This window comes from Rhinolophus hipposideros (assembly GCF_964194185.1).
Source record: "Rhinolophus hipposideros genome assembly, chromosome: 12".
Taxonomy (NCBI): Eukaryota; Metazoa; Chordata; class Mammalia; order Chiroptera; family Rhinolophidae; genus Rhinolophus; species Rhinolophus hipposideros.
In genome coordinates this window covers 55,344,252-55,367,405 of record NC_138058.1, presented here as the reverse complement: position 1 = coordinate 55,367,405, position 23,154 = coordinate 55,344,252, and the positions used below count along the sequence as shown (strand labels likewise).

The 23,154-nt window shown below is 41.2% G+C and overlaps 1 protein-coding gene and 1 pseudogene across 11 annotated transcripts in view; one reads left to right on the top strand and one right to left on the bottom strand.

Moving 5' to 3' along the window:
* Positions 1–23,154, top strand: part of LTBP1 (latent transforming growth factor beta binding protein 1) — a gene marked incomplete at its 5' end in the record, with an annotated part of 351,236 nt that overhangs the window by 14,436 nt on the left and 313,646 nt on the right. The gene's annotated exons all lie outside the window — the stretch shown is intronic.
* Positions 3,564–3,840, bottom strand: LOC308506189 (non-histone chromosomal protein HMG-14-like; annotated as a pseudogene). Its single transcript has one exon. The product of its transcript is annotated as a non-histone chromosomal protein HMG-14-like (transcript).

The following is a 23,154-nucleotide window of genomic DNA, read 5'->3' as shown; positions in this document are numbered from 1 at the left end:
AAGAGGGAAACCGAGTGCCACTGGCATTCAGAGGAGACAGATTGATATCAAACTCAGCTGTGTTGGACATATTTCCCAGCAGGATTAGGAGGGAATTGAGGTTGGTTGGGTAGGATGTTTTTGCAACGTGAGTCTGGGAGAGGGGCTTTCCAGGCAAATAGGTCAGTGTGAACAAAAGCCCAGGGGTGAGAAGCATGAGTTGTGTCCGCACGTGGGGGGTTGGATTTGCTCAGCTTATAGGATGCTTGTAGAGGAAGGGACGGTGAGAAGGATAAAGTGGCCAAGAGCCACAGGTTGAGCCAAGAGCTGCGGGAGGTTTGATCCCGCAGCACCATGAGGCCGCTGCAAGAGCGCAGACCTGGATTTGAATGCAGATATTGTCACGGAGCCTGAGACCCATACTGAAAATGGAGATCTGTGCCCATTGTAAAGATGACAGGACCTATACGTGAGGAATCCAGCACCCTGCCTGGTATGTAGCAGAGGCTTGTTAAATGACAGCTGTTAGGATTTCTGAATTTGATAGGCTTAGAGAAGCTGGGAGTGACACAAGCAGATTCTGCAGTGGGGTGCAAGGCAGTTTGCAGAGAAAGACTGACTGCCTCAGTTCAGAAAGAAGGTGTAATGATAGTGGTGACAGTAGGGAGTAGAAAAGGTAGGGGTGAGGGGGTGCAGAGACATCGATTGACAAAGTAGAATCAGATGTAATGTTCTGGGCAGGAGGAGGAGAGAGGTCACCTCAGGATTTTGTGGGGGAAGGAGGGCAGGCAAGAAGGGTGAGTTCGGTATTGGGCATATTAGGTAGAAGTCCTTCAGGGAGAGGAAGAGGCTGTGGAGGTGGGAAAACTTAGCGAGGGGAGAGTCACTGCATCCAAGAGCGTGTGCTCGGGATGCAGGCGGGAGCAGGTGCCACAGAAGCAGGTGTCACGGGGCCCCGACTGCGTGGACCCTGTAGTCCAGCCTTGAGTACAGACAAGAGGAACCAGTACCAAAAAAGTGGCTCATTAAAAGCAAAGAAAGGAATGGATTCAAGAGACACAGTGAAAAGAAAATGAGTGGAGACAGCCTGACAAATGATTCCCAGCGTCTTAGAGTTCTCAGGGGAAAAAACCAACACAATCATCACATTGTTTGTACACACACACACACACACACACACACACTCATATATACAAGTTCAGTCCAAACACCGTCTATTATTTAGGCCTGTTATTTTCCTCAGAACACCCTTTAGGAAATCCTCTGCTCTCCCAGAGAATGTGTCTATATTTAGAAGACTTGTAGAGAAAGCCTATTGTTAAATTTTAGTTTACAGGCTAATCACTAAGAGACCGTAGAAATGTAAATCACACGTCCCCCTACTGAGTGAGTGGGCAGTGGGAAGAATGCTGCCTTTTTTGTTCTATTGAAGCTCACGAGGTGAAAACATAATTCCGTCCTTTGTGACCCCAGGGAATCCAAGAAGGGCATTGCTGGAAGGGACCACACTGACCACCTGGCCTGACCCCCTGCATAAAGGATGAGGAAACTGAGGCCCAGAGCATTGTGACTCATCCAAGGTCACAGCTCGTTAGAAGCAGAGTCTGGAGCTTGATGTTGGGTGTTCCTGCTGCTTGAAGTAACCCATTCATCCCAGGCCAGGACCTCTGCGCTCCATTTCTTAGTGGATGGCCCAGACAAAAGGGGTCTTCAGCTAGGAGTGTGTGTATACATGCGTGTGTGTGTAGGGAGTTGTTCAGGGACCATCCAACTACAGAGTTTGAGAGCTGGATTGTGGGAAAGAGCAGTGGGCTGACCCTAGTGATTATTGCAATGTCCTTATAATTGTTAGAACTTTCTAACAAGTGTCCCACAAGTGAAAGTGCTGTTTGGTGGGTGCAAAAGTAATTGCAGTTTTTGCAGTTATTTTTAACCTTGTAAACCACAATTGTTTTTGCACCAACCTAATAAAACATGAAGCATGAACTCCGCGTCATTGGATGTGTTTAAGTAGAAGCTAAATATCCAGCTGTTGAGTTAACAATAGTTATCATTCACCGAGGCTGTCTGTTGTGCCTGGCTCAGTTCTGTGTGTGTTTCAGGAATTATGTCTCATTTTATCTTTAGTGTCTTTATGAGATGGGTACCATTATTATACTGATTTTATAGATAAGAAGACTGAGACACCACAGTGATTAAGTAACCTGCCCAAGGTGACCTAGCCAGTGAGTGGTAGAAATAGGATTATCCCCATCTTTTGACCCCAGAGCCTACATGCTTATTCTGTGCCAGTGGTTCTCGACCTTTGCTGCACATTAGAATCTCTTGGGAAGATGTGAAAAAATCCTGGTTCTCAGGCTACCTCCCAAACCAGTTGACTCAGATTGTCTGGGGGTAGGACCTACATGGATTTTTTTAAAAGCCCCTCAGATGATTTCAACTCGGCAAGGCTGAGAACCACTGAAGCCCACCATAGCTGGTGGAGTTATTGTAGGACAGTGCTTCCCAAACTGATTGCACAGGAATCTCCTGGAGGGCATGGTAAAATGCAGATTCTGATCCAGAAGATCTGGGGTGGGCCTGAGATGCTGCATTTTTTACAGGTGCCTGGTTATGCTGTGCTCCGTTATGCTGAGTTTCCTTTATGGGCTAACGGCTGATCATCAAGGTGCCTTCTTTTTTTTTCGTGACCGAGATTTTATGCGTTGTCTTGAGGATAAGTACACAGACATTTCAATTTGTACACAGTTCTTTTTTTTTTTTTATTAGTTTCAGGTGCACAAGACAAGGTAATACTTAGACGTTCATCATTTATATCCCTCACACTGTGAACCCCCCTCTTTTTCCCCCCTTCCACTATCTGTACACAGTTCTTAATGCACATTCCAAAAACCTAAAAAGTCACGTAGTTGTGATTCTTTTTTAAACAGTTGTTCCAGTGACTTTCCAGCTTAAAATTTAGAGGCTAATTTTCCTTAATAGAATATCAAGTACCAGTATCTTCAAATGTTGACACATTGTTACATCAAAGTCTCACTAATGCACAATATCTTATCATACACACGACATACTCAAATTTTCAATCTTTCACAGCACATTAACAAAATGACTAGGAAAACTGGACTCCCAAGACCAAAGGTGTTATAGAGTGCACAGAATCCTCACAGGGAGAGCTAAGGTCAAGGAGTTGGTTTTGTTCGGGAAACAACTCTACCAAAAACGTGGGAATAGAAGGAATGTAAAATGTTCAACATATATTAAATGCACAACTGACTCCAAACTGTCATTTAGTATGCATTGTATTAGAGAATATAAAAACTTGACACCCAAGACAATCAAAGCCTCTCATATTCAATATCCCACTATTTCCTGGTTGTACCAAAAAATAAGCAACCAGCAAATGATTTCACCTCTTAAAAAAAAGTATTTACACTTATAAAATGGAATGAGGTGAAATTCCCTCCTTCTTAAAAATGTTTCTAGAGCTACTAAAAAACTTGCATTTACAAAATAGTTGGTAAAAAGTATGCCTCAATTGTACAAGAAGGGAGACAGGGACCGCTGATAAGACATGGTACATGATATTAATCAGACTTGGCTTCTTTCTCGCCTGCTTTATCAGAGGCTGGACTCACCTCGTTTTTAGTTTCTCTCTTTTCTGAAGGTAAATCTTTAGTTTCTTGTTTAGCCACTTCGGCCTGTTTTCCCTTTGCTCCCCTTTTCCCTTTTGTTTGCACTTTATTGTCTGTAGATTTATCCTTTCCTGCTGCCTTTTTTGGCTTCATTTCCACTTTTGCAGGAGCTCCTCTTGGGTTCTTCCTTCGCTGCCCTCTCCACAGAAGTGACCTTCTCCATGGGCATCATGGGGGCGGGACCCACGGTGGGGGCTAAATTCCCTTCTAACTCAAAGATTTTGTGGTTGTGCAGTCAGAACTACCAATGTATTTGTGATTTTGCTAAGTTAAGTGTCAGCCCTCTACTAAGTACATTACATACATCATTTCCTGTCCTCTTGACAACCCCCAAAGGAGGTATCATGTCCCCATTTTACAGATGAAGAAATTGAGGCCTTCTGAGCTTTGCCAGAATCCTAGCCTGAGTTTTCTGAATCCAACACTTGTGCAATGAACTGCGATGCTATGTGCTTTCCCTTATACATATAGATTTAGTCCTGAGAAAAGTTTTTATGGCATTGTCTGTCTTTTCTCATCCCATGGTTAGGTTTGGAACCCTAGAGGAAAGGCTGCCAGCAGTCATCTGAAACTTTCCTAGTTCCAAGCATCCTTCTTCCCTCTTCCTTCTGGTGGGCCTGGTAGTGGTTTATGAGACAGTATAAGAGGTGGGCAGTGGTGGCACTTTTATGAAATACATGTATGATGTGCAGATGCTATTTCTGGTCAAATTTGCGGTCAGTACTAGAAATGCTTGTTGCATTTGCAGGTTCTAGACCCAAGTGGGAACCCTGGCCTGGTGGGCCACACTGGTCCCTTGAGAAGCTTGCTAAGCTGTAATGCTTGGGCTCCTCCCCAGGCGTAGGAATCATACGCCTTAGGTCTGGTGACCTGATTTTGAAAGCTCCGTGGGCTTGTTTTAATGTACACTGATATTTAAAAACCCCGGTCTCCATGCTTCTCTAAGTGTGGTCCCTGGACCATCGGCATGAGCGTCACCTGAGAACTTATCAGAAGTGCAAATTTTGGGGCCCCACCCGAGACATATTGAATCGGGACTGGAGGGGTGAACCCAGTAATCAGTGTTTAAGAAGCCCTCCCAGTGATTCTAAAGTGTGAGAACCACGAGATTCTTGCTGCTCGGAGTGTGATCCATGGACCAGCACTTCAGCAGCATCTGGGAGCTGGTGGGAAAGGCAGGGCCTCAGGCCCCACCTCTGTCTACTAAATCAGCGTCTTCGTTTTAACAGGATCTGTGTGCATTCACATTTGAGAAGCCCTGCTCCAGACTGTTTTTCTTCCCCGGTTGTGCACCATATTCTGAGAGGCTTTAAAAAACACCAGTGCCCTGCTCAAGGCAATTCAAGCAGAATCCTGGGGTTGGGTGGGGCCTAGACATCTAGTTTTTGAAGTTTTCAGATGATTCTAATAGAACAAATGCTGTTGAGACCCACCAGTCAAAGCGTTGGTGCCTGGTTGTCAGCAGTCCTGTTCTCACACTTCAGGGATATGACTGTGGAAAGGAATCCTGGCCCCGAGGCATCTCCCCTTCCTGCTCCTCCAGTTCCAGAACGGGACTGGACACCAGGCTCCAGGAGTGAAAGCTCAGGGACTGGTCCAGAGGACCCCGTGCCTGAAGAGATCAGGAAGCATACGTTTTCTTTATAGATAAGAGAGTGAGAGATGGGAGAGGGAGAGATTGAAGGGTGGGGTGGGGGGACCAGTTGGATGGAAAACACAGTTTTATGTAAGGTATGGAAATGAGAGGGATGGAGTCTGTTCTCTGGCTTTAGACTACAGTGCTTCTCATGCCTGAGGCACATAAGAACCACCTTAACAATAAAGATTCCTGGGCTCTACTCCAGAGAGCCAGCATCAGTAGGGCTGGGGAAGGGGCCAGGAATTGGCATGAACAAGCTGTCCCCATCAGGGCCCTGCTCTGAGACACACTGCTCAAAGGCTCTGATGTGGCTGATTCAGGGTTATGCGGAGAAACTGGAAAACACAGGATCCTAGGCCCCACCCCCAGTGCTTCTAATTCAAGTAGGTCTGGTGGGGCCCTGGAATCAGCATGTTTAATAAGTAGCCCTTGCTATTCAAACTCTGCTTACAGACCCTCAGGATTCCACTGACATGTATCAGGCTCCAAAGGGGAAAGGTAAGAGGAGAAGCAAGGTGTGTGGCGGGGGCGGGGGTTCAAACACTCACCTCTGCTTTCTCTGTTTCATATATTAAGCTTCAGTGTAAAACTTGATTTGAAGAGAGGATTTCACTTTTTATAAAATTTTGAAAACGTGTCATGGCTGTCCATTGAGGCAGGACCTCTCTGAAGCTGGCAGTATTCTCACCTTTCAAGCCATAGTTCAGAACGACTTCCCGGCATCATGACCACCCGTCCTTCCTGTCACTTAGTCAGCCCCTGAGCTGCCTCGTACCTGGCCCATGATGCTTATCATCCTGAATGACCCTGACCTCACTTATGGGGTTTCCTGACTGCCTTTTGCCACAAGTACTAAACTACTTTGCAGCAAATGGAATGCCGGTCACCCGAGAAGTACCCTTAGCACGGATCCTAGTACCTTAAGATAGTGACTAAAATATGACTGTGGCTCTCACAATTTTTCGTGCTTGTTAAAGCATAGATTGCTACGCTCCTCATATCTCAGGTGAGGCATGAGAACTTGCATTTCTAGTGAGATCCCAGGTAGTGCTGATGTGGCTGGTCCAGGAGCCACTCTTAGAACTACTGCCTTACGACTCGATGTTGGTACACCTGGTGCCCCATTCCCCTGCTGGATGTATTTTCTCATTGGGTAGTTTTTCCTTCGGTGTTAAAAGTATATGAGGAGAGGAAATGTCTTGCCTGAAGAGTAAACAGTAAGTGGCCTGAAGGTCGCAGTGTAAATTAGGATTGGGGTTCAGTCCTGTATGTACTGATTTGGTTTTGTCGAGCTCACCCATCAAGCTGACAGCCATTTACAATGTAGTTTCTGCATGAAAGTGCATTGCACAGTGTGTTCCCTTGCTACTCCCCACATCGACTCTATGAAAAAGAGTCAAAGCAATCACAAGGATGTGGCAATAGTTTCTCGTTGCCCAGGGCTTGGTCAAGCGAGAGTATGACAAACTGTCGCTGAACACTGGTTATAAGAGAGGTAAATATTTTCTCTTCCCTGAAACAAGTAGGAAAAGAACAAAAGTGTTCTGTATTAAATGGTATTTTCAAGGACTCCCCTCCTAAGAATCCCACACTCTGGCCTAGAGCTGGGCCTGGTGGTAAGGCAGAGAGAGGTGTCCTCCCAGTAGCCAAGTAGAGGCAAGCTCACGGGCCCTGCTGTCTGGGTCGAAGGTTATCACCAGCCACTGTGGGAAATCCTCCTCAGTTATTTGACCAGGAAAATGACTATAATTATTGTTATATTTGAAACAATAGCTTCTTCTGTAGTGGTTCAGCTCTATCTCTGTTGGAATCTATTTAATTTTAGTTTTCAGCAGTACACCTGGGCAACACCACTAACTACTCTTGAACAAATGCAAAGGTTTAGTTAAGGTAATTACATTTGTGCAGGTGGTGGGGCCATTGTCTGTGGGATGGTGAAAAGAAAATATGTGTGTTTAATGTTCAGTAGGGTGGGGTCAGGCCAAACCCCTTTCCCCTTTCCTGCTCGTGAGGATGGGTCCGCAGCTGTCTGAGAATGAGGATGAATATTTCCAGGTGAGTTGAACACAGCTGCTGAGATGCAGTGTTTGGGAATGCTCTGGAAGGGTAGGACCAGGATCTCTGCTCCACAGTGCTCTTGGGGGTAGATTTTCCAGTCCTCTTTTTCCCGCCCATTGAAGGAAGTAGATAGAGGGTAAGTGAAACATAAAAAGAGGCCCTGGGCTTGACATTTTAAAAAACTATCCTAAGCACTGTCCCACTTGTAGGTCTGCCCTATTCCACATTGGGCTGACACTTTTGAAACATCAGATTAAGTTTTGTCCTCCTCTCCTAGAATCACACTAGATAGAATAATGAAAACAAATAAATTTGATGTGTTTCCTGTGTTCCAGATCCTGTGCTTAACGTTGAGGTGGGTTGTGTTATACTGGAATTGCATCCTCCATGTAGTTAATGAGCTTGAATGTCCTTGGCAGAGGGAGAGAGATTGTGTTGAAACAAAGAAATGGTGACCTGCTCAAATACAGAAAGACGTTTTGTGAGAGAGTATGTTGGCTATCCTGAGTAGATTTGCAAGAGTAATTTTGACTATAGGTGATTTTCATCTTGGGTGCTGATTTAACTTGTCCTGGTTCCTCCCCAAAAGATGACACAACTTTCTACTATCTCCAATGTACACATGTTGCAACTGAATCTTAAAAGGGTTAAGTAACTTGCCAAAGGTCGTGTAGCTAGTAAGTAATGGAACTCAGATTTAAATTTAGGCATTCGTATTCCAAAACTTATGCTCTTTGCCAATACTGGGACATACGGTAATATACTCAAAGCTATGCAAGCGGGTGGTGGAAGAACTTGAAACAGTACCCATACAAGGAGTAGCTGCAGAAATAGGTATATTGAATCAGGAGAAAAGAAATCAGGGATGGTAGCACTTTCTTCAAATACTGTGGAAAAGTGAGTTAAGGAATGGAAACTATGGGCAGACAGATTTTTACTCAAAATAAGGAAAAGTCTTTTTACAGAGCTGTTCAGAGGGCCTGGGCTGTTTGTAGGTAGAGCTCTTTACTGGAGGTGCTTGACTTAGAGAGATTGTAGGGGAATTTCTATGTTTGGACGAGGTCCTGCTTATTCTGAGAGTCTGTGCCTTAAGCTTTGTCCGTAGCTGGGCCAACGTATTTGTATCTGTTGTCATAGATTTCCTTGAGCTTTATGATAAGCTGTCTAATGGAATTGCCTTACATGGACACAATGATTTTAAACAGCTTTATTGAGATATAATTCACCTCTATAAAGTGTACAATTCAGCGTTTTCTCGTGTGTATTACATTATTTAAAAAATTGTGGTTATATATAAAATAATGTATATAACATAAAATTTGTAAAATAGTACTTGGTTGTGGCCAGTGTTATGAAAATGTACTTGCTAACTTGGCCAGGAAATCACTGGAAAGCTACCTCGTCTTTGATCATATGCAGTGCTTGAAAATGCGTAGATATAGAGGCCTGTGCTGGGTCTTCTCCCTGCTTTGTAGGATTCAAGAGGGTATTAATCATTTCTGTGCTAATTTTTATTTTGAAGACTTGACCACATAACCAAGTTTTAAGTGTTACCACTGGGTAATTTAGCACAATAGAATTAGCAGAAGGCTGGGAATGAGATATGGTGACTCTTCTGCAGGAAGACTCTTTCAGATATCTCTTCCTGCAAGACAAATTACCCTAATGCTTAGTGGCTTGAAACCAACATCACTTATTTACTCATGATTTTGCAATTTAGCAGGTCTCAGTAGGGATGGCTTGTCTCTATGTCTACCATGTGGCATCAGCTTGGGTGGCTTTAGTGGATTTACTTCTAGGATGGAGCACTCACATAGCTGGCGAGATGATACCGGCTGTTACTGAGTGGGAGCTCAGCAAAGGGCTGTTGGATGGGCCTCAGCTCTCTTCCATATGGGCCTCTCCATGTGGTTGCTTGGGCTTCCTCATAACATGGCGGCTGGGTTCCAAGAGGGAAGAACTATTGCTTCCTGGCCTTTTTAATTCCTGGGCTCAGAGGTCTCAGAATAACACTTCTGCATTTCCTTAGAACAGTCACAGACCCAGCTCAGATTCAAGGGGGAGGGAATATATGCTCCCATCAGAGCAGCAGCATGTCCTGATTGGGGTGGGGAGGGGTGGTGGAATTATTTGGGGCTATCTTTAGAGATACAGAGAACCACAATAGTCTTTTTCTTCCTTATTGTGAATCCATAGAAGCCTGCCCCTAATCGTGGTATGAGCTGGTGATGACAAATAATGGGAAGAAATCTAAGAAAAATACAAAAATGGGTACTAGGAATACATGATCTTTAGGGAATTGTGGCTTGAGATTTAATTACTGCATAATCTATTAAACAGAAGCTGTGAGAGATTTGTGATTATGGTATTTTTCACAGATTTATTAAAATCTCTACTTTCAGACTTGTGTACAGTTTCCTTAGTTTCCTTCTGTTAATTATATATATATATTTTTAATTAATTTTTGTTAATTATATTTTTTCAGAATTGATTAGCAGAAAATTTAGCATTTCTACTTTGTACCAAAGCAGAGACAAATACAATTACTATCAAAATAAGTCGGTTATTCATTGCATATTTTGAACAATAAAAAGAATTACTTGGATTATATTTTTAAAAACATCTTTGACCACTTATATTTCTGAAAACCATAAAAACATTAAGAATTTGGGAATAGTGACACCCAATTATCATCATCCATTATTTAACAAATTTGGCATAGTGTTTTAGATGGAAATAGTTAATTTATTTTAATGTTAGCAACTTCCAACAGAAAAATAATTGTTAATTTCTGATCTTAATAATTATTTAAATTTATCTTTGTTTACTGGTTACACATTTTTTTACGTTGGAGATGATCAGAGATTCTAGAGGATCTTAGAGATCAACTAAGTAAAAAAAATTTAAACACATCTGCGAAGCCAGGCCCAGTATGTGGATAGAATGAGCATTTTACATTCATAATATTACTAGAATAATTTCTCCATTCAGAAGGATGTCAGAAATGAGAAAAGCCATTTAAACAGTTTTAATTTTGTATATTAACATTTTGAAAACAAAGCTTTGTTCATTCCTTGCAACTGCTTGCTGATGAGCCCTTGAAGTCTCCAGTCCTGTTTCAGCTTCAGCTGTGCAAATGGTTACACCACATTTCCCAGTAAAATAGCCAGAAGCCGGAAGACTGATTGTTTGCAAATAGCATCATCTGCTGTGTGGCTTCCTTCCATATAAAGCAGGGGTGTCCAGACTTTTATCAACGTTTTTCACCAAGGGCCATATGCGGTAAAATACACAAACAGCCGGGCCACTCACTGGAGGTGAAGTAGTATTGCCTCCCCTGGGTTATTTAAGTAAACTAAATATATTTTTGGAATTTGCTGCCGGCCAATTAACAATGGATTGCGAGCCGCAGTTGGCCCGCGGGCCGTTTAGACACCCCTGATGTAAAGGAATGATCTTGTATTTCACAGTGAGGCTTCAATTGTTGTTTCTTTTTGGGGTGTAAGCCTAATTATGGTGGTCTCTATATCTGGGCCATGTCCGCAGCCTGTCAGATATTTGTGCTTTGCAGTGATGCTCAGGCATCAGTGACATTTACAGAGATTTTTGTTTTAGCAAGGAAGGGCTTTGACATGGCTTGGAGTATATGTCTTCCAGGGTATGCCTATCCTTGGTCACATAATACTCTTAATTTACCTTAAAGAACTCTGTCAAAATAAATCAGATGGTAAATTTTTTAAGGGCTCTGTCTCATTATAGCTATTATCCTTTATTCAGTTATGGAAATTAGTTTGGAAATCTGAGTCTTGAGTGTGATAACAGTCATACAATAATTTAATGATGCTCTCTGTCATTTTGTTGCCACCCACGACAATTTTATTCTGGATGATTAAGTGTGGGAAAGAAAGAAAAAAAAACATAGATTATTATTTTTGATTCCATGCGAAAGGATGTTTTAGGCAAATGTAAAACTCCAACGGTAGAAATAAAATTCTATCTCAGACATAGTTGGGACCTGCTTCTCACAAGCTTCCTTAAAGGCTATTTTGGGGCGTGTGTGGGATGAATTTGGTGCATGGGATAATAATAATAGTGGACACCTGTCCAGGGCTACACAGAACCAGGCGCTATACTAAGTGCTTTGCATATATTCATTTAATCCAGACAGAAACGCTGTCTTGGTTTTTTAATGATTTCCATTTTACAGATGGGGAAACTGAGATGCAAAAAACAAAAAAAAACAAAACGGTAATGGAAATACATCCGAGGGACTCAGCTAGTCAGTGTCTGAGCTGAGGCTTGGTTTGGGCTGCCTGGCTTTAGTGCGCTCTTTACCACTAGGTGACACTGCCTAATCAAAGTAAAGTTTAAAAAGTAAAGTCTTAAGTCTTTTTTCCCCTTGATTTTAATCCAAGTTTCAGAGACTCAGTTCTCAAGTTGGCAGTCGTTTTGGCCTTATACAGTTTATTTTTTATTGCTCTGATTTTCAGGAGAGCTTCTTTTGTTTAACGTTTTTGGTTGATGAAAATAGAAGAAGTCAGCTTTTCAAACAGATTAATAAACATGTTAATAATAATAGTGCTAGACATATTACTCAATCATAGTGTGTTAAGAATAAGTTTCAAAGTAAAAATAATGTAAGTTCCAATATAGTACAATTATCATAAAGCGTAGTGTATAGTACTCTGTCTCACATTTGTTTAAATTATAGAAATTACAGCCCTTAAAAATTTAAGTATGTTTAAACTAGCCTTTAAACATTTAGCCTTTAAACTAGCCTTTAAACATGAATTAACATTTCTTTTCAAAAAAGTATTGTTAATTTTTGCCATACTATAAAAGTGATAACAGGCCATTTTAGAAAATCTGGAGTATATATAATATGGCATACACAAAATCAGTAACTTGTACAATTTCACCACTCACAGGTAAATAATTCACATGAGCATTTAAGTGTATTTTTCTTCCAGCCTCCAGTAATGTGTTCATTCAACAGTCATTTATTAATTATCTTCTATGAGCTAGACGTTATTCTAGGCCTAAGGGAAAGAACCATGAACAAAATAGTCTCTCTCCCTGTGGAACTGATATTCTTGTGGGAGAGACAAACAATGAAAAGGAAAACGTATAATCTAATGGTGGGTAGGGATAAATGCTTTGAAGAAAAATGAGGCAGAGTATAGGAATCGAGGCCTAGAGACTGCTGTTCTGGAATGAACAGTCCTGGGGGGGGGGGGGTTGAGTTATGTGAGGAAGGCTGCCGAGGAACATCTGGGGCAAAACGTTCCAGGTGGGGAACAGCCAGTGAAGGGCCCCACAGTGGAGGCAGGTGTGGTGTGCCCAGGGACTAGCAAGGAAGCCAGTGTGACAGGAGGATGGTGCCAGAGGAGTACAGGCAATGACATGGAAGCAGAGACTTGTGGGTCTGTAGAAACACGGGCTTTGCATTTCACTGAGTGAGATGGACATCTTTTAAGATTGGGAGCAGAGGAGCGATGTGATCTGACTTTGATTCTGACAGGATCCCTCTGGCTGCCCTGGTGAGAATAGGCAAGGTAGCCTGGAGAAGGGTTGGAGGGGAGGTTGTAAGAAATGTTTAGATTCCGGGTGTATTTGAGGGAAGAGCCAAGAGGATCTGGAGATGGTGTAAGAGAGGAAGGAGTCTCTCTATAATGACAACTTGGTGTTAGGGTGGAAATACTGCCCTCGCTCCAGTTCCTATCTTGAGGTCCTAAATCTCCCTGCCTCCGAATGTGACCTTCTTTGGAATTAGGGTCATGCAGGTATAATTAAAGAGAGGTCGTACTGGAGAGAAGGGGTGTGCTAATCCAATATGAGTGGTGTCCGCATAAAAACGGTGTTTGGATGTAGACACACCTAGAGGGAACACATAGGAAGACATGGGGATAGCAGTTTAACAAGCCAAGGAATGAATGCCTGAGCAGATCAGAAGTTCGGAGAGAGAAATGGCACAAGTTCTCACAGCCCTCCGAGGGAACCCACCCCACTGACACCTTGGTTCCAGACAACTAGTCCCGAGAACTATGAGACGATGACTTTCTGTTGCTTAAGCCACCCAGTTTGTGGCGCTTTGTTACAGCAGCTGGAGCCGACTAACACACATGGTGAGCAACTTGGTGAATGGCGATGAATACTAAGGAGGAGCAGGTTGTGGAGTTTGGGGCGGGGGAAGGGAGCCGAGATGCATAGAATTTGAGAAGCCAGTTACATCTCCACAGAATGCCGCCGAGGAGGCAGCTGCACATGGAAATCCAGGGTTCAAATAGGAGGACCAGGCCTGGGATCTAAATTTGGGCACGGTCTAGATGGAAGTCAAAGCCACTGGACGGCATGAGGTCTGCAGGAGAAGGGTCCAAGGACCAAGCACGCCCTGGGAAATGTCAACATTCAGACATCAGGAAGACATGGAAAAGCCAGAAGGAGACAGAGCACGGGTTGGTGGTGAGGTAGGGAGAGGGCTGGTAGGATGTGACATCTTAGCCACGGGAAGCAAGTGGTCAGGAAGGAGGGATGCCCTGATCCACTACTGCCCTGGTTCAAGGATTGGCAGCCCGAGGTCACTGGTGACTGACGGGATTCCATCCAGTGGACATCTAGAGGTGCCTGGCTGACTGGAATGAGTTCTAGAGAGTCGCGGCCTTTTCTTTTTTTTAACTTGGCATTCCATCATAAGCATGATTCCATGTTATTAAAAAATGTCTTTTAAACACTGTCTTCAATGACAGTATCACATTCCGTGATTTTTATCTATTCCTTGTTGTTGCATGGGTAGGATGTTTTATTATTATTATTATTATTATTATTATTATTATTGTTATTTTACCACTATCTTAATTGTCCAACCGTAGTGGACGTATTTGAATATAAAATTTCCTAGCTTTCTTAGGGCTTAATCCTGAAGGATGGCCGGTAGCTTTAGAGAAAGTCTGTACCCTGGAACCTCCCGTTGGCTGTGTAGGAGTGGGCTTGTCTCCTCCACGCCCCTCTTCTATGTATTCCTGTATTGACTAGAACACCCAGACACTAATGTTTAGTTCTGGGTTTACCAGCTAATGTCTCTGCTGGTTACATTAAATTATTCTAGACCAGCATACTGGACACATTGTAAAGAATGTATTGTAATTCCTTCCCTACCCCCTGAACCTGATCTTTTATGAAAAGTCATTGTGAATCAGTTGAGTCAAGGTGCATTTTGCTTCTTCGTGGCTTTGAGGCGTTTCACCACTGACATTTGGCTCCACACTCTGGGGCCAGGCTTATGTGTTACTTATTTCTCTCAGTAAGTTCATGATCTCAGGGGAGGTTCCTTCCTAATACCCTGAATCCCACAGGGATGGGCTCTCACTGCACACCATCCATCTCTTTCTGAAATGCTTGCAATGATTAGAATCACTGTTCCTGTCAGTCTTCTGGCCATGAGTTCATGGGCTAGAGATGGTGTTTTCTTATCCACTGTGCTATTCATAGGGCATGTGACTGTGCCTAGTGCAAAATTGTTGCTCAGTATTTTCTTAAGTGAAGGACTAAGGCTCAGGTTGAACTTGACAAGTGGCCCAAGGGCACAAAGCTGGGTGGATGGAGGTGGTTCAGACTCCGATCAGTGTGCTCCATCAGTAGGTGAGCCTGGGCAGGAGGTGGGCTTTTACATCTCCTTACGGAAACAAAGTATCCTGAGAATTCTTTGTATCTCTTTTTGTTTCCTTCAGTATAATCACAGATATTTGTCATTTGCCCAATTAGGGCCCCTCATTTCTCATTCCTTCTATGCCATTATATTCTAACACAGAACTGTATGGTGATTTTTTACCCCCTACATTTATCTGTCTTCTCTACTAGACTGTGAGCTCCTTGACAGCAGGAAATTTGTCTCTTTGATCATTTTATCCAATGTTCTTGGTGTAGTGCTCGCATATAAGTGGGGGAGGGGCTCAATATGAATAATGAATAATGAATGAAGATAATATGATGGGATTTAAACAAGATTTTAGATTTATTATTTAGAAATGTATGGTCTTCCAATGACCTATAAAGTTGTTAATTATAATAATACTTTTTATGTGCATGATAGTTTAGTTTGTAAAACCCAAGATTTGTGAAAAACTTGTATTTATACATATGTACTAACATTAGTGCACTAGATGTCATTAAACTATTATTAAAGAAGGTACTTATTGTCTGACTGAATAACAAAATAACATTGTTTTATTCACATTAGTAGGATCAATATTTTAAAAGCTTATAGTATCACTGTATAATTCTAATTTTGAATAGTTATAATACCATACTTGTGTTGTTCTTTTGAATTTTTAATCAGTCTAAATAACACTGCTGTGGACAGCTGGACATATCCCTGTGAATAGTTATTTCCTTCTTTGACTATTTTCTTCGGATAAAGTTCTAGAAATGATGCTACTGAAATATTTGAAACGTGTTGTTAAACTGCTTTCTAAAAGGCTTGTACCATTATACTACGACCTTTGCAGTACTTTAATTAATAATTTTACATCTTTTTACAAATTAAGTAACCTTAATAATGTTTCCTTTCATTTTAGTTTGTGTTTCTTTTGATGACTTGATTGGGACATTATACCACAAGTTTATTTACTAATTGCATTTTCTTTTAATTGTCTGTTTCTATCCTTTTTTCATTTTTTGATTTTGGTCTGAGTTTGTTAAAGACAACTTTTACTGATTTTCTGAAAATTTTTTTTTTCTGGTTTTTCTCTTTCGCTATTTTAAATCAAATGTTTATTGTAAACTGTAGATCTTTAACTTTGTTTTCTTTTCCTTTTTTTTTTCCCACTGACTTAAAAAAAACACCAAAAAAAAAAACCTTCATGAAATTGCATAGTAAGACCTGAAACAGAACCCTGAGAAACTGCTGGTGGTTTTTCATTTACGTGACTTATGACTTAATTACTTTGTATTTTCTGAGTGATTTCACAGTTATTGATGGCAGTGGGAGGATTGTGTTTGGCCCCAGTGGACCACCTATTTTAAATTAAATCACACGGTAACAAGCCCATTCTGCTGAGCTCAGGCTTTGAGGACCTCAACCTTCTAGAACATAAGCTCCTGGGGAACTAGGTAGACAGGGCTCAGTACTTGACATAAAGGCATTAAACTCCTGAACAAAGTCATGAGATTTTGCACATAACCTTTGTGACTTCTATTCTGTATAATTTGTGTTACGCTCAATCACCTGACTACTTGGTTGACACTGGAGAGTAGATTAGAAAAGCAATGGGGCAGGAAATGGTGGGCAGAAAGCCTGTGCTATTTGACAACCTGACCTGAAGGAGAGAGAACAATGCAAACACACACACACACACACACACACACACACACACACACACACCCTGATGTATTTTACATGGCTTTTCATAATGATCAAGACCCATAAGTGTTATTAAATGTGTTGGCGGTTGGTTTACCTATCTAGCAGACTCTCTCATGTAGAATTCTTATGTAAGAATTCTTCACTTCTTATGTAGAATTATTCCACAGGGCTGGATAGGAAAGGCATTGGGATGTTATGCTAATATTTTTTGCTCTTTAGGGATTTTGGAGGAAGCTGACCCAGAGACATTTACAAGGAAAGTACAGCATTTATTTGGGTTTGGTACAAGGAGCAGACTGAGTAGAGTACACTAAAATGTGTGACCTCATGCTATGTTTCTTGTGATCTGATATCACTTAGTGTTATTGAATAACTTCAAAGGGCAGCTGGGAATTACTGTGAAGACACACAGAGCAAAGCAATTTCTCACCTGCTGTCTCTGATCACAGAAGACACAGTTAGACTCATATTTCTCCCGGGACACATGCGGTAGACATGCTGCAACTTGTTTGGAGAAAGGCAAGGGGCCGAGAGTTGCACTGTTTGCCCTGTATGGGCTGGGACGGGTTTTAAATATAACTGAGAGTTACTTTTTTAGAATTAAAAGCAATTGAGGCTGCTTCAGGGCATGGGTTACTTCCTAAAAATACAGTCACTGAACTTTTAAATAACATCAGGATTCAAGTGTGGAAGAAATCCCCGGGTATTTACTGTTCGGGGTGTAAGCTGTGAATTTGACTGTTTCAAATGACGAAAGAGTGTTTTCAGAAGACCAACCTGGCAGCCAGGATGGAGTAGGATTTTGTTGTCTGTCCTTCTCACCCAGGTCTTGATGTCAGCTTTCTGAAGCCCAGGATTTGTGAACTGAGTTTATCATTGTCATGGTGGCAGTTTCTGCTACTTCAACCTCATCCTCATCCTCGCCCTTTCACCCTGATTAAGGCACAGGTTTTATCTATCTTCAATTCTCAGTTGTCTTTTGTTGGAGTTTTAAAAAATTATTTTGATTTTTTTTAAATTGAAAAAATATACAGAAAAGTCCAAAGGATACAGCAGTAAACACTCACTATTAATACAGGTCTACTTGGTGTCATATTTGCCTTTTTTTTTAAATTCCAATAAAGTGACCTATTTCTTTCTTTCGTATGGTTCGACTTCCTTCCCTGAGGTGATCACTGTCATGAATTTAGTGTTAATCCAGTACATATATTTATGTGTTTGTTGATTTCATATGTATCCATAAAAATCAATATTATGTATTTTAAGAAGTTACATGGACAGTTATTATAATATAATCATACAACTAGGGGTTTAATAAAGTAGCATCCTGTAATTTTTTTTCTTCAGGCAATGTTCTTTTCAAGATCTGTCTATATTGCTAGGTATAGATCTAGGTCATGACTTGAAGTACTGTATAGTATTCTATTGTAGGGATATACCACAGTTTATCAGAGCCATTATTTTCCTACTATAATTGCTGTGCAGTGAACCTTCCTGTAATGTCTCCTTGAGCACATGAGTGTAGAAGTGAAATTGCTGGGTAATAGGGTTTTCACATTATAACCTTACCAGGTATTGCCAAATTGCTTTTCACCTAGGTGAGTATAAAATACTCCCACAAGTTCCTGTTTCCCTCTGTCTTTGCAAGTACTTTGGACAGACTTATTGCCAGTCTCTTGAGTATAGAATTGCATCTCAGTGTTGTTTTGATTAGTATTTCTTTGATAATTGGAGAAGTTGAGTATCATTTCATGTTTATTTGCTACTCACATTTCATCATTTATGAATAGCCAGTACATATCCCTTGTTTTTTTTTTTCCTATTGATTTGTAGGAATTCTTGATATATCTGGTTACTAATCCTTCATTAAACATATTGCAAGTGTCTTCTCTTTGTCATGTGTCTCTCAGTTTTGTATATGGATGGTGTCTTTTATATTTTAACATAGTCGGGTTCATCAGTCCTTTTTGATTTTTACTTACTATTTCACATTTGATAAATTCTTCCTTCCTTAAATCATGCAATGTTTTCCCACATTTTCTTTTAAAGGTTTTAAAGATCTGGATTGTGGGTAGGACTCTAATTTTAATTCTTTTAGGTAGAGGACTGTTTCTTTTCCAATCCCACTTATTAAGTAGGCCATTATTTCTCTATAGATTTGTTATACCTCCTCCATCTCCAAATCGCCTCCAAGTTGAATGTTCTGCTTGAATTTTAACTAGTGTTTTCTGAAGGTCAAAACCAGAATTCTGAGCAAGAACCTTGGGAATGATGAGCAATGCACCAGCAAATACTTGAACTCCAAATTGGGCCTTGCCCTTTACACGGGGCTTACATTTAGTCAGGGCTTCTGCCATCGCCACTTCCACTGCACCCGCACCTGGAACTACACAGCCATCATCAACTGCATTTTTAACAGCCATCGAGCCATCATTGAGTGCATCTTTGATTTGAGTGAGTGTGTGTTTATTTGGTCCTTTGACCAGTAATGTGACAGAGCGAGGGTTGTTACATTTCTCAATAAAAGTGAGCTTCTGTTCTCCCAGTGTATGCTCATAGACAAGTCATGCATGTCCCAAGCAATCAGGATTTAGGTGATCACAAGAATTTAGAGCTACCGTACCACAAGCAAGAGTCAGCCTTTCCATATTTTAGCTCTGTGCAGAGCTGTTATGCCTTCTTTTGCAAGAGCATTTAAGGAAAATGGGCTTATTCCCTTTCGATTAATACTGTGTTTCCCTGAAAATAAGACATAGCCGGACCATCAGCTCTTTGGAGCAAAAATTAATATAAGACCTGGTATTGTATTATGTTATGTTATGTTATATTACATTATATTATATTGTTTTATATTAAGACCCTGTCTTATAGTATAGTAAAATAAGGCCAGGTTTTGTATTAATTTTTGCTACAAAAGACGCATTAGAGCTGATGGTCTGGGTAGGTCTTATTTTCGGGGAAACACGGTATTCAGAAATTGGTTGCATTTTTATATACCAATAACGAACTATCAGAAAGAGAAATTAAGAAAACAACCCATTTACAACTCCATCAAAAAAGAAATACCTAGGGATAAATTTATCCAAGGAAGTAAAAGACCTGTACTCAGAAAATTATAAGACATTGAAGAGAATAATTATTTCCACAAATAAATGGAAGCACATATCATGCTCCTGGGTAGAAAGAATTGATAGTTAAAATATCCATATTATATATGGATATTATATCCAAAGCAATCTATACATTCCTGCAGCAGCAGTTGTCATCTTTAGTAAGCTTGATGTCTCCAGCACCAGAAACAAGCATCTCCATGATGCCCTTAGGCCCCAGGTTGGTCCTCAGCACGTCCTACAGTCCCCGGGCCGTGCTGATGTTGACCACCAACGCTGCCTGGGCTTGGGCCACCCGGGTCTTGGGGTTTAGGGTCTTCACAGCTGTGCTAGCTGAGGCAGCAGCAGATGAAAAGGAGACGCGGCGTGAAGAATGCCCAAAGCTGCCTCAGCGTGGCCCAGAGCTCTCATGTAATTTTTACACATGAGCAATTCAGTTGATTTGCTGACGTTAAAACCATTGTCATATTTCTGGAATAAATTTTGCTTGCCCTTTTGAAATACTGCTGAATTTGATTTATTCATATTTTATTTAGGTATTTAGCATCTATATTCTTAACTGTGATTTGTGTATTCGTTTCTTTTGTGTATTATCCTTGCCTGATATTGATACTAAGGTTTTGCTATCCTCTTAAAAAGTGTATAATTCTGGGGTCTCTCTTGAATGTCTTGACTCTGGAGGGTCAAGACTGGGAATTTGCACGTTACAAGTCCTGGGTATTTTGGCCTCCTGGTGTTTGGCCCTAACCTGTGCAGCTTAGTGTCAGGTGGCTGGTGATGGGCGACCTCTGCAGATGCAGACCTCTGTGTGTGCAGGTTTCTGCTCTCCAGTATTCTGCCCTGCAGATTCCGGCCACTCACTCTCCTGCAGTCTCAGCTCAGGAGTCCACGGTCTCCGCTTGGTTCCTCCTTGTGCCATAGTCTGCAAAGTGCTTCCTGCAGGGTCAGGGTGCTGTAGGGCTCAGCACTTTGATCCCCTTCTCTTAGGATTTACAGTCCTCTCTTGCCAGTTGTTTGGTGTCCACCAACAGTTGCTTTGTATCTTTCATCCATTGTTTAGTTGTTTATGGCAAAAAGACTTGTTTGGTAACAGTTATTCCATTCTGGCTAGCCTTGGAAACCCATCTTTTTAACCTGAAAAAAAAAAAAAAAACTTTAAAAATCATTGTTCTGTGTTTGGAATGGAGGGGGTAGCAGAGGGTTAATTTACCATGCTTATCCAAGCAGAAATCCTTTTATTGGATTATCTATGTTATGAATTGTGCTCCCTCTCTAGTTCCTTTTCCCAAACTGAGTGTCTCTCAGAAGCTCTTGTTTTCTACGGAACCTAAACTTCTTAGACTAAGTCTCTTAATGTGCATTTGTGCTGGAAGTTTAGTAACTTGTCATAGCTCCCACCAGCCCACTGCAATGTTCTTTTCTGTTAGTCTTGACCTGTTTGTTTCAGAGTTTCACTCCCCTTCAGAGTTCCTCCAGAACCCATTGGATCTGAGTTTCTATAACTTTTTTTTTTTTTTTACCAAGCAACTGTGAAATGCCACTGCAGATCTTATACACTAGCAGAGTCTAATTTATATTAATTTTGACTTAAACACATCTTTGAAGGATCAGAGACTGATGGAACACCATGCGAACCAAGTGTGGAGGTGTAGATGTTATTACGCAATGGATGAAGAGCCCATGGATGACTTTCCCTCTGCACCTGTCCTTATAGCCCAGCACCCCTTGGAAAGGACTGGCTCTACTTTCACATCAGCCATTCAACCATGATGAGGTTCAGGCTCCCATCCTAGGGTACAGAATGTTCTGCATGAGCCAATGAACTGACCTCACAGTTCATAATCTAGTCGGGAAATAAGAGAACTGCGTTACCAGATGATTAATAGTGTGTAGCAGTACATGTAAAATGTGAAGTGAATGATGAAAATGGGACAGGAGTTCAGGTGATTAGAAAGGTCATGGTAGGAGTGGGTGGGCATTTGGGAAAGACCTCTTAGAGAAGGCAGAGGTTTCAGTGAGCAAGAGCTTGAGGGGCCTGTTTGAGGACAGGGCACTGTGTGTGCAGAGGCACGGAGCGGTGTGCTTCTGCAGGGATGGACCAGGGGCAATGACGGTGGGTGGGGGAGGGGCCAGATGCTGAGGAGCTTGAATGTATCTTATGGACAGCTGAAATGAGTTGGAAGGTTTTGAATGAAGAAGAAAAGATTCAAAGAGCTACACTTTAGGAAGACTAATCTGTCAGCAAGTCTGGATTAGGATTTTGTTCCCTAACCTACTGGTTCTCAAGGTTGGCTTATAATCACCTTTAGGGTTAATAAAAAAATAACAAAAACAATACTGATGCTTGAGCCCCTCCCTCAGATATTCTGATTCAATCAGCTGGAGGAGGTAGGCCTGAGTTTTGAGAGTTTTAAAAGCCCTGTCGGTATGAAAGACAGTTGGGGGATTATAATCAGTAATGTTGTAAAGATTTTATAGGGTATCTGATGGACACTTGTCTTATTAGGGAGACCACCTCAGGGATGATGTAGATGCCTGACCACTGTGCTGTACAGCTGAAGCTGAAGATAAATAATAATGAACGTCAACTGTAATTTATATACACACACACACACACACACCATATAGTATAGGATGTGGAGTACAGCATAAGGATAGAGTCAGTGAAACTGTAATCACTTTGTGAGGGGTGAAATGTCTATTACATTGTTTTGTACACCTGAAACTACTAATAATAAAAAAATAAAAATAAAATTTTCCTAGGTGATTCTAATGTGTGGTAAAGTTTGGGAACCACTGACCAATAAGTGACCAACCCACTGACCAATAAGATCCTTTTTTTCCCCTTCTCATCCTCTTTATTATACCGTGTTTCCCCGAAAATAAGACCTAGTCGGATAATCAGCTCTAATGAGTCTTTGGGGTCAAAAATTAACATAAGACCCAGTCGTATTTTACTATAAAACCGGGTGTTATATAAGACTGAGTTTTATAAGACTGGGTTTTATACAATATAATACAACATAATACGATATAATGAGATATAATACGATGTAATATGATATAATACGATATAATATGATACAATACAATATAATACGATGTAATACAATATAATATGATATAATACCAGGTTATATATTAATTTTTGCTCCAAAAGACACATTAGAGTTGATTGTCCGGCGAGGTCTTATTTTTAGGGAAACATGGTATATTATTTTTTAATTAGTTTCAAATGTACAAGATTTTAATGTAGTGTTTACTTACTGTGTTACCATAGCTGGCTAGGCAAATCCAGAATCAACTGGTGGGGAA